Source organism: Myotis myotis, unplaced genomic scaffold (genome assembly GCF_014108235.1).
Source record: "Myotis myotis isolate mMyoMyo1 unplaced genomic scaffold, mMyoMyo1.p scaffold_m19_p_13, whole genome shotgun sequence".
NCBI lineage: Eukaryota > Metazoa > Chordata > Mammalia > Chiroptera > Vespertilionidae > Myotis > Myotis myotis.
This window is the reverse complement of record NW_023416317.1, coordinates 31341224-31351317: the sequence shown is the minus strand read 5'-3', so window position 1 is coordinate 31351317 and position 10094 is coordinate 31341224.

Genomic DNA, 10094 nt, shown 5'->3' with positions numbered 1-10094 from the left:
CGCATCGGTGTGGCAGATTGCGTATCCCACAGGCAGCCGTGGTAGTATTCTCCTTGCAGCTAGCTCTGGCTGTGGAACTGAGTTATGACCAAAGACATGTCAGTAGAATTCTCATGTGGAAATTTCTATTTAAGTTTCTTTCAAGGGAGGTGGGGTGCTCTTCTTGTCCATTTCTTCATCCTGCTGCCAGTAATACAGATGTGATGGCTAGAGCACTGGCAGCCTTCTTGGGCCGTGAAGACTTGAGGTGGGGCAAAGCTTTAAACCCCGAAGCAATGAAAGAAAAAATGAACATATTTGACTAGATTAAACTTTTAAACTTTTTATTTTATATTTTATCCTCATCCGAGGATATGTTGTTGTTTTTAAAAATTGATTTTAGAGAGAGAGCAAGAAGAGAGTGAGAGAGAGAGAAACATCGATGTGAGAGACAAAAATCTATGGGTTGCTTCCTATACCCGCCCTGCCCTGACCTGGGACTGAACCTGAAATCTAAGTATGTGTCCTCATCAGGAATCAAACCCAAAACCTTTTGGTGAACAGGTTGACGCTCCAACCAACTGAGCCACCTGTCCAGGGCAAACTTTTAAAATTTTTGTGGCAAAAGATAACACAATGATAACAAATCAAGAGATTTGGAAACTGTATTTATAAATCTGAACAAAAGGTGGAAAAAACTTTTACAAATTGACAGGAAAAAGATTATTTAACCAATAGAAATATCGGCGACTTATGGAAGAGCAGTTTCAAAGAGCCAAAAAATATGAAAAAAATCACTAGAAGTTAGTGAAAAAAATGAAAAGGATTGGTAATACCTATTGCTAGTGGACACACAGAGAAAGGGATATTCATATACTACATTGTTTATAAAAATGTGCATTTCATAGTCTTTAAAAACCAATCTGGCAACATCAATTAAAATCATTATGTAAAATTAAGTATAACATACACATTACATATGTATAAGTATATTTGGACCACCAATCCATTCCTTATCATCTGTTCTCAAATATTTGTTTCAAATAATGATGATTATTGTGGCATTTCCATAGTGTCCAAAAATTAGAATTGAATGTCCAGTCACAGGTAAATGGCTGTGCACGTTATGGTACATCCATATGTAGGAATGCTATACAGTCATTAAAAAGAATGAAATAGAACTATACCAGTGATAAATTTTCCTTAATGATGAATAAGGAAAGCTAGATGAGCCTGGTAGGTGTGGCTCAGTGGGTTTGGTTTCCAGAACCCTGCTCTCCACCCCTCAATCTGCAGGCCCTATGCTCACAGATGCATCCTCCCACCGGGTCTCTGTTAGGAGCGGAGCCGAGGAGGCCTGTGGAGCGTGGCTCTCGCCCTCCCAGAGGGGAAAGGTGTGCAGACGGTGCTGGTGAGGAAACCTGGCTTCCCCACCAATCGGCCCATCAGAGTGCTCGCCACTTAGTCACTCTCATTATCTCCACTTTTCTAGGGAGGAGGCCTCGCCACCGTGCCCAGGGCAGCACGTGAGTCAGTGATGAGGCTCCGGTCCTACCGGCCCCCACCCTGGAGCCCTGGTTCCCAGGTTGAAGTTCCCAGGCTGCCTGGCACGGAGATGCCCATGAGCGGGCATTCAGGCTTGAACACGACCCGGCAGCTGGGCTGAGCAGATCCTCAGGGGTATTTATTTTTTTTCCAGAATGAGTAAGACATCCATAGACTCTTCAAAGTTCTTGGATTCAAATACAGTGAGATGGTTTCTCACGTTCCTGTCACACAGCCAGGCAGCTTTTTTCATTAGAGGCTACGGGAGCCAGTTTCCTTAAAGGGGTGTTTTAATGGGAAAACACAAACAAAAAAGGCAGATAAAGGCCCACAGTTCCTTATCGGGAACCTTTGGGGGCAGGTGTGTTTGGGAATTCGGAATTCAACGTGTGTACAAAGGTAGGGCCGCAGGGGAACTTCCATTCTGCAGGTGGCTGTTGCTGGGTGATTGTGACAGGCGGACGAGCACATGGGGGTGGGGCCCGCCCTCTGCAGCAGAGGCTGTATTGAACCACTGCTGCCTTTTTTGTGCACAAACTTTATCTTTCTTTATCTTTCTTACCTGGAAAGCCCTGTGATGAGACAGCACCCTCTACTCCTGAAACAACAAAGGTAGTGTGTGTATATGTCACACCTCAGCAGGGACTGTGATAACACACGCTAATATTTCTGCACCAAGTAGGGTAAATAAAGCTGTAATCAGCCTGAAGTCAGTTCGGTTAAATTCAGGTTTTGCTACCAAATGTTGTTTGGGCCAAAAAAAAAAAAAAAAAAAAAATTTTTTTTTTTAAACTTCTGTTCTTTTAGAGATTTTTCAATTTCGTAATTGTGGATAAGGGAATGTGGACTTGTGTTTATACTACTCTTTATTTAAAAACTTATGGTAGTATTCTGTACACATTGGATCAGTACTAAAGAGCTTTTTTGTGTGTGTGTCATTCTATTAGGTACAGGCATCACAATTAATTTAGCCTGTTTATGGACATTTGGATTATTTCCAGTTTTCTCCCCTGTTGCATCAATGCTGTAATGAATAACATTGTAAACTCATTTAACACATGTGCAAACATATCCGTAGGGTAAATTCCTAGCAGTGGAATTGCTGGGTCAATTAATAATGATGATAGTTAACATTTGCATGGCATTTACTAAGGGCTGGGCAGCGTGGTAAGTGCTTTACAATAATTAAGGTATTTTAATCCTTACAGGATTCTCCAGAGGTGGGTACTATTATCATCCCATTTTACAGATGAGAAAAACTGAGGCAGGGAGACGTTAGATGACTTGGACAGCTGAGGTTCTGACCAAGGTGCTCTGGCTCCAGTCCATTCTCTTAACCATTGCATTCTATCGCCTTTTGAAGATCGAGGGAATTTGTAACTTAGAGGGACATTGCCAAATTGTCCTCCATACAAGCTTTCCCAGTTGCCGTTCCCACCAGCAGCGTGTGAGTGTGCTTGATTCCCCGCCAACGCTGCGCTGAGTCAAACTTTTTGATCTTTGCCAATCTGATAGGTGAACATGGTATCTCTGTGTCGTTTTAACTTGGGTTTTTTTAAACTATGAGTCAGGTTGAGCATCTTTTCATCTAAGGGCCATCTTATTTCCTTGTCCACTCATTTATATCTTTTGCTCACTTTTCTCTTTGGTTACATCTGTGATTTGTGTTGAGCTTTTTATATCTTAGGAAGATGAGTCCTTAGTGATTCAAGTTACACAGATCTTTTCCCAGGTAGTCATCCATATTCTAATTTTGCTTGTGGCGAGTTTGGGACATAGCATTGTGAGGAGGTAAGTGAAGGAAAAGGCTTCAGGGTTGGGAAGTGGAGGGAGGGAGAACTCAGAACAGATTCTGGAGAGAGATACCTTCTGCCGGCAGGAGGGAAGGAAGGTGATGGAGAAAGTGCAGGGGACTCCTTAGGATTCAAGCACACCAGGTGTGGCCCACTCGAGCTGAGGCTGGAGGAGGAAGGGCTCCATGGAAGACACAAAGATTTCTCTCCAAGAAAGGACTGTCCAGCTGCAAGGCTGTGGTCAGCTGGTAGTCTACAGCTGTTGGCTCCTGGAGGATCACTCAGCTTTGGAACCACATTTACGCTCTTTTTAAAAAAAAAAAAAAAAAAATCCTCACCTGAGAATATTTTTCCCATTGCTTTTCCAAGAGAGTGGAAGGGAAAGAGGGAGGGGGGGTGGAGAGAAAGAGAGAAACATTGATGTGAGAGAGACACATGGACTTGCAATGGAGGTACATGCCCTTGACAGGGAATCAAACCCGCAAGCCTTTGGTGCTCGGGCCGGCATTCTAACCACTGAGAAACACCGGCCAGGGCTTTTATGATCTTCTTGAGGTGGCCTTGGCCAATGATTGAAACAGGTGGTGGTACAAGTCTGTTTTCTCCCTCCTCTTTCCCAGGTGTTACCCCCTTCCCCCGTAAGTCATCCTACATTCCTATCTCCATCTCAGCATCAGCTTCCTGGTAAACCCAAGCAGCCCAGACTCCTAAAATCTTTTGGTAAAAATTGACATTCCTCTGTTAAAAATTTTTTATTGAAATATATTTCATGTTGTTTGAGTCTAAAGCTTTGCTTCTTTTTGTTTGTTTGTTCTTCTTATTTGGTGGTGGCTATAAATACCCTTTGGCTTGGACATAAATGGGAAATGCCGCCCTGTGGGTGAAGGCAGCGGAGGGTGGCCCTGCCAACAGCTGGGGGGATTCTGACCTCAGCTCAAATGCTGGGGGAACAGTATTGAGTGGCTGGGCTGGGTCTGGGGGTGACCAGCCAGGCAGGCCAGGACTGCTGGAAGGGTCCCTTGCGTAAGGTGTGTGGGAGCCCCTCCAACGCTGGCCCCAGGCCTGAGGACATAGCACACAGGGCACGGGGCTCAGATGTGCCAGCCCTCATCCGCGGCCTCTCTCTGGCCCAGACGTCTCTCCCAGGGCCTGCTGTTGTGCCAACTGGTCTCCCTCCCACCCTTTGTAAGTTGCCAGAGTGATCCCATCACACCACTTCTCCATCCTAAGCTTTGGGTGGTGCCACCTGGAGGCTACCTCCCTCATCTGTGTTCCAGACCTTGCATATACTGACTGGCTCTTGTCTTCCTTTCTGGTCTCTCTTTAATCACTGCCAGCCTTTACTTCATCCCATACTCACTGGCCATTCTGAGGACCCAGGAGGAACTGTGTCCCTCTGCATCCATCATAGCTAGTCTCTTCGCCTGGAACACCGCTCCTGTTTTTCTCCATCCCTCAAGGCCTAGCTGATATATCAGCATCTCAGATTTGCCACATTCTAGTTTCCTTAAGAGACTGCAGTAAAACCCTAGCTGGTTGCTTGCTCAATGGTTAGAGCAGTGATGGCAAACCTTTTGAGCTCGGTGTGTCAGCATTTTGAAAAACCCTAACTTAACTCTGGTGCCGTGTCACATATAGAAATTTTTTGATATTTGGAACCATAGTAAAACAAAGATTTATATTTTTGATATTTATTTTATATATTTAAATGCCATTTAACAAAGAAAAATCAACCAAAAAAATGAGTTCACGTGTCACCTCTGACACGCGTGTCATAGGTTCGCCATCACTAGGTTAGAACGTCAGCCCATGGATCCAAGGGTTGTGGGTTTGATTCCTGGTCAAGGGCATGCACCTGGGTTGTGGGTTTGCTCCTCGCCTCCAGGTTGGGGTGCGTGCAGGAGGCAACCAGTTGAAGTGTCTCTCTCACATTGATGTTTCTCTCTCTCTCTCTCTCTCTCTCTCTCTCTCTCTTCCTTCCTCCCTCCCTCCTTTCATCCCTCCCCCCTCCCTTCCTCTTCCTTCCACTCTCTCTGAAAAGCAATGGGAAAAATATCCTCAGGTGAGGATTAACAAAAACAAAAAAACAGAGGCTGCAGTAAATATTCAAAGTGTTCTTAATTAATTAACCACCCTCCCCTGCCCACCACTCCATTGAACTGCTGTGTCTTTGAAGATGTTCAGTGCAGAGATGGGCCAAGTGAGGGCTGGGTTAGGTGCATCATACCTACATTCCTGGAAGAGAGCCTAACTGGCATTTCTTGGCCATTCTTCCTGCAGCCATTTCCACCCCATTCCCACCACACATACCTCTATAACCACAATCCCTCATCAACATTAAAAGCACTAATTTGGATCAGACATTCTTTCCACTCTCTCACCAAGATCGCCTGAAATGTTGAAATGCAGTAGAATGCAAGTCAGCCCCAAAATACTTGTTGAGCGTATCAGATGGGCAATGGATGGTGGTAGGTGATAGGTTGGTGGGTTACAAGGAAGCATAATATGCAACAGAGTGCCTGGTCCCAGGGAAGCAGATTACCCAATTTGTAGACAACCGAAGGCTGTGTGTGGTATGTGACACAAATCCTAAGTGACAGGGGACTCAGAGGAAAGTGGTCACGGCCGCTGAGGCAGCCGGAGAGCGCGTCCCTCAGGAGGCAGGGACTGAGATGGGTTTTGAATCAGGACAGGAACTTGGAGAGACTGGAGAGTGAGGCGGGCCTTAGGGAGAAGGTGGCTCCATGAATCACTCAGGAGGCGCCCTACTTATTTCCTTTGATGAACCTGGGACGCATCAGATAATTCTTTAAAGCACTGGTTCTCACCCCTGGCTGAATATTTTAATTACCTGAGAGCTGGCTCTCACCTCCAAAGAGATTGATCGAATTGGTCTGGGGTGCAGCCTGGGCGTTGGGAGTTTCAGAAGCTTTCTAGGTGGTGTCTGTAGGCTGCCAGGGCTGAGCGCCTCTGCTCACAGAAAGTTCAGGCAGCGTGAGAGCTCTCGGGCCTGTCAGCCACAGGCACACACACACCTGCTGGGCTCTTCCTCTACGTCTAAGGCAGGCCTTTCATTCCCTCCTCGTGGACGGGGGCCTCTTGGGGAGGGGCCTGGCCTCTGGCACATCCCACTCACACACCTGGCATCGGGCTCCCAGGAGGATTTCTCTCTGCCAGTGTCATGTCAAGCAGTCAGAGGGTGGTCACCCAGGCCACGGCTGCTTGGCTTTCCCTCCCCTATCCGTGCCTCTCTCTGGTGCTTTCCTGAAGCCCTGAAGGAAGCTGTGGCCATCCAGAAGGCCTGTCTCCCAGGACAGCACCAGAGGAGTTCTCTCCCTGTGTTTCTCTCACTGGGCCTTGGGCCGAGCTTCCTGAGGACCTATGGACACACACCAGAGGGTTTCTCTCCCTGTGTTTCCTGGCAGCGAGCAGGGGCTGAATAAAGCCCAGCTTGTCCTTTGAGGCCACCTCCACTGGATGGTCTCAGGAATGCAGTTCCTCATTTCAGAGAATTCTGTAGGTGTGGCCGTTGGCCGCAGGCCAGTGTGCCCAGTGAGGAACGCGTTTGTCACAGGTCTGACTCAGGAGGCCACTGCTCCCCCTCCTTTCTGCTGCGCAGTGGCTGAACCGCTGCAGGAAAGGGTGCCTAGGGGTGACGGCTAGGACTTTCTGACAAGGAAGATTGCTAAACCCTGGGGTTTACCATCAAGGCAAAAGGTGAAATGCCCTGGCCCTGAGGCCTTTTTCTGTAGTTATTTATTTTAAAATAACTTTATTGGTTTTTTAAAAAAATGGTAGATATTCTCTATTAAAAGAGGAAAAAAATGCAAACAGCAGCATACTCAGAAGAAACTGAGGTCCCAGTGGCCCAAGAAAGCCACCCTCATGCACACTTGGTGACTCTGCTGGGGCGCCTCTGCTGGCATGGGTGTGTGCTGGGCAGGGGTGCGGAGGACATGACCTTGGCAGGCACTCCCAGTCCTGGGCTTGCATAAGGAACAAGATGACTCTCTCTCCAAATAGCCCCTCTGGAGACTTCCCACTGTCCATTCTGCCTTCTTGGAAGGAATGTCTTGCACGTCCCACACCAGACCCGGCCAAGGACAGAAGATGCCGAGGCGGTGGCTCATCTTCCTTGGGCTTGGGCCGGGAAGGCCTCGGAGCGGAGCAGGGGAGCAGGGCCGTCATGTCTGTTGCCTCACAGCCCTGCAGCTATGTGAAGAATGCAAACCATTTCCCACGGGACTGGCAACCGCAAAGCAATTCTGAACCCAACCTCCCCAAATATCTGCTTTGCAAACAGATAAAACAGAGAAGCATCCTGACAATGTGACCCTCGGCGGCCGCTTACCTTAGGCGGTTGTGCATGTCTGCTTGCCTGCCAGGAGTGTTTCTGCTTCTAGAGTCCATCTTAGAACTGTTGCGGGGAGGGGGCGGGGTGGGGGCGGCCAGCCCGACATGTGGATGTGACCCCCAAGGGGGCAGAGAGCACAGAACTCTCTGGAAGGGGCCTTTCGAGGGAACAGGTCCCAAGCAATGCCTTGAGCCCTTTGCAGGGGTCTGGCTCCTATCCTAGTGCTGGCATCATTGCTGACCAGCTCTGGGGTCATTTGGGTGCCTGGTGGCTACTGAGAAGTCTGGGCATGGGGCTGCCTTCACCAGCAGCGAGAAGAGACCTCAGCCAGCCATTGGTCTCCCCAGTCTACACTACCTCCGATTTTCTGGCCTGAGGGGATGGGGGCAGGGGCAGGGGCAAGGCCATGCCAGACTTGGCAGCATGTGCATGGAGGGGAGGCAGAGGACACGATTTTCTGAGTAGTTCTCACCTTCCCAGAGACTCCAGGATGCCTGCTGCACCACTACAGGCATGAGCAGGCCCCAGTGACCTACATAGCCTTCCAGACCTGGGGCAGGTGGGTGCCCTGACTCATCCCAGGGGAGCCTGACTTGGGAAGGGTGGGGGTGGGGAGGAATTATACTCTTGAGACGTTGAAACCACCTAAATATTCAGTGATGGCTCAGTGAATCATGTTATGTCCACAGACCGGAATATTATGTAAAAGTGATTATTGTAAAGACTGTTTAGCAACATTACAAATGTTCATGATATAGCGCTCGGTGAACAAAAGGAAGACATGCACATATTTTGCACACGAATAGGAGAAGAATGAAAGGGGCTTTAAAAAGTAGTTGCTATGCTCTATTAGTGTCATTATGAACCTTATTCTTTTAAAAGAAAGCAATGGTTTTCAAGTCAGGTAGATCTGGACTAGTAGCTAAGTTCTCTTTCTTATTAGAAATAACCTGGCAGGTAGCTTCATGTCTCTGAGACAGGTTCCCAATCTGTGAAGTGGGTACAATAATTCCTGCCTCACAAGATTCATGTGGAGGGAAATCAGATGATGTATGCCCTCCCTTCCCATCTTCCTTCCTTCTTCCTCTCTCTCCCTCTCCATGCATAGTTTTCACTCACAGACTGGCCTGCCACCGAGCCATCCTTGGGTCTGCTTAAATCTCTCTCCCTCTCAGGGAAGAGCATTTGCTTGTTCGCGCTCCAAGCAGAGCTAGAGCCGTATGTTTGGGTGAGGAGGGGTGCTAACAATTACAGTCCAGGTCACCAAGGGCAGGGGATGCCAGTCTGGTCTTCCCTTTCAGAGCAGCGATGGAGCTGAGCCCCTCCAGCCCCCAAGCAAAGTCACAACGGCCATAGAGGTTGAAGCAGGGGTTTGGGGGACCAGCCTGGCTGACACTACACACTGAGCAGACCCTTCTCCCTTCCCAGCTGCTGGCTCAGGTCCTCTCATCTCTAGCAGGATTGGTGGTTCCCAAAGCCCGAGGCAGGTGCTCCTGGTGGGCAAAGAGGAGATTCCCTGTGGCAAGTGGACATACACTGTTCATTTTAAGAGTATGGCATTTAGAAATATGTTTTTTTGGGGGGAAATGAAGCAGTGGCTATCATGGTACACTTGTAATGGGGAAGAATGAGCTACCATAAAGGGAAATATCACACAAATAATAGTCGGTGTTGTGTCAAACACCACCAAGGAGGCAAGAGAATGACCGAAGCTTAAGGGCCACTGCCCTGGCCCCTTGTGCCCATCTTCTAAATGATCCAGCCTCTGTCTCTTCCAGTGTGTGTGCCCTAACCCCGTCCGACTATAGCCTGAGAGATCTTCCTAAAAGGAAACCCTTCCTTACAAGGCAGCGCCCTTAGGGAGAAGTCTAGACCTCTCTTGGGCAAGGCTTCCATGGCCTTCTAGGATGGCCTCTCCCTGTTTCCCAAGGTTCCCTGTCCCCCTTATCTCTTCCCACTTTATTTTAAAATACATTTTTATTGATTTCAGAGAGGAAGGGAGAGGGAGAGAGTGACAGAAACATCAATGATGAGAGAGAATCAGCGATCGACTGCCTCCTGAACACCCCACACTGGGGATCAAGCCTACAACCTGAGCATGTGCCCTGACTGGGAATTGAACCATGACCTCCTGGTTCATAAGTTGATGCTTAACCACTGAGCCAAGCCAGCCAGGCTCCTCTTTCCACTTTAAATTCCTGGATTTCCAAACCAAGCTTGCTGGCTGGGCCTCTGAGTCTTGACATGTGCTGTATCTTCTACCTGTGATGTCCTTTCCCCCTTATCTGACTTAAGGACTCCTATTCAACCTTTGAAATCTTTTCAAGGGTTTCTTTCTTCTGTGAAACTGTCTTGATTTCTTTGCAGAAGTTTAATCCTGCCTTCCCTTCTATCTTTTTTTTAAAAAACTATTTTATTGATTT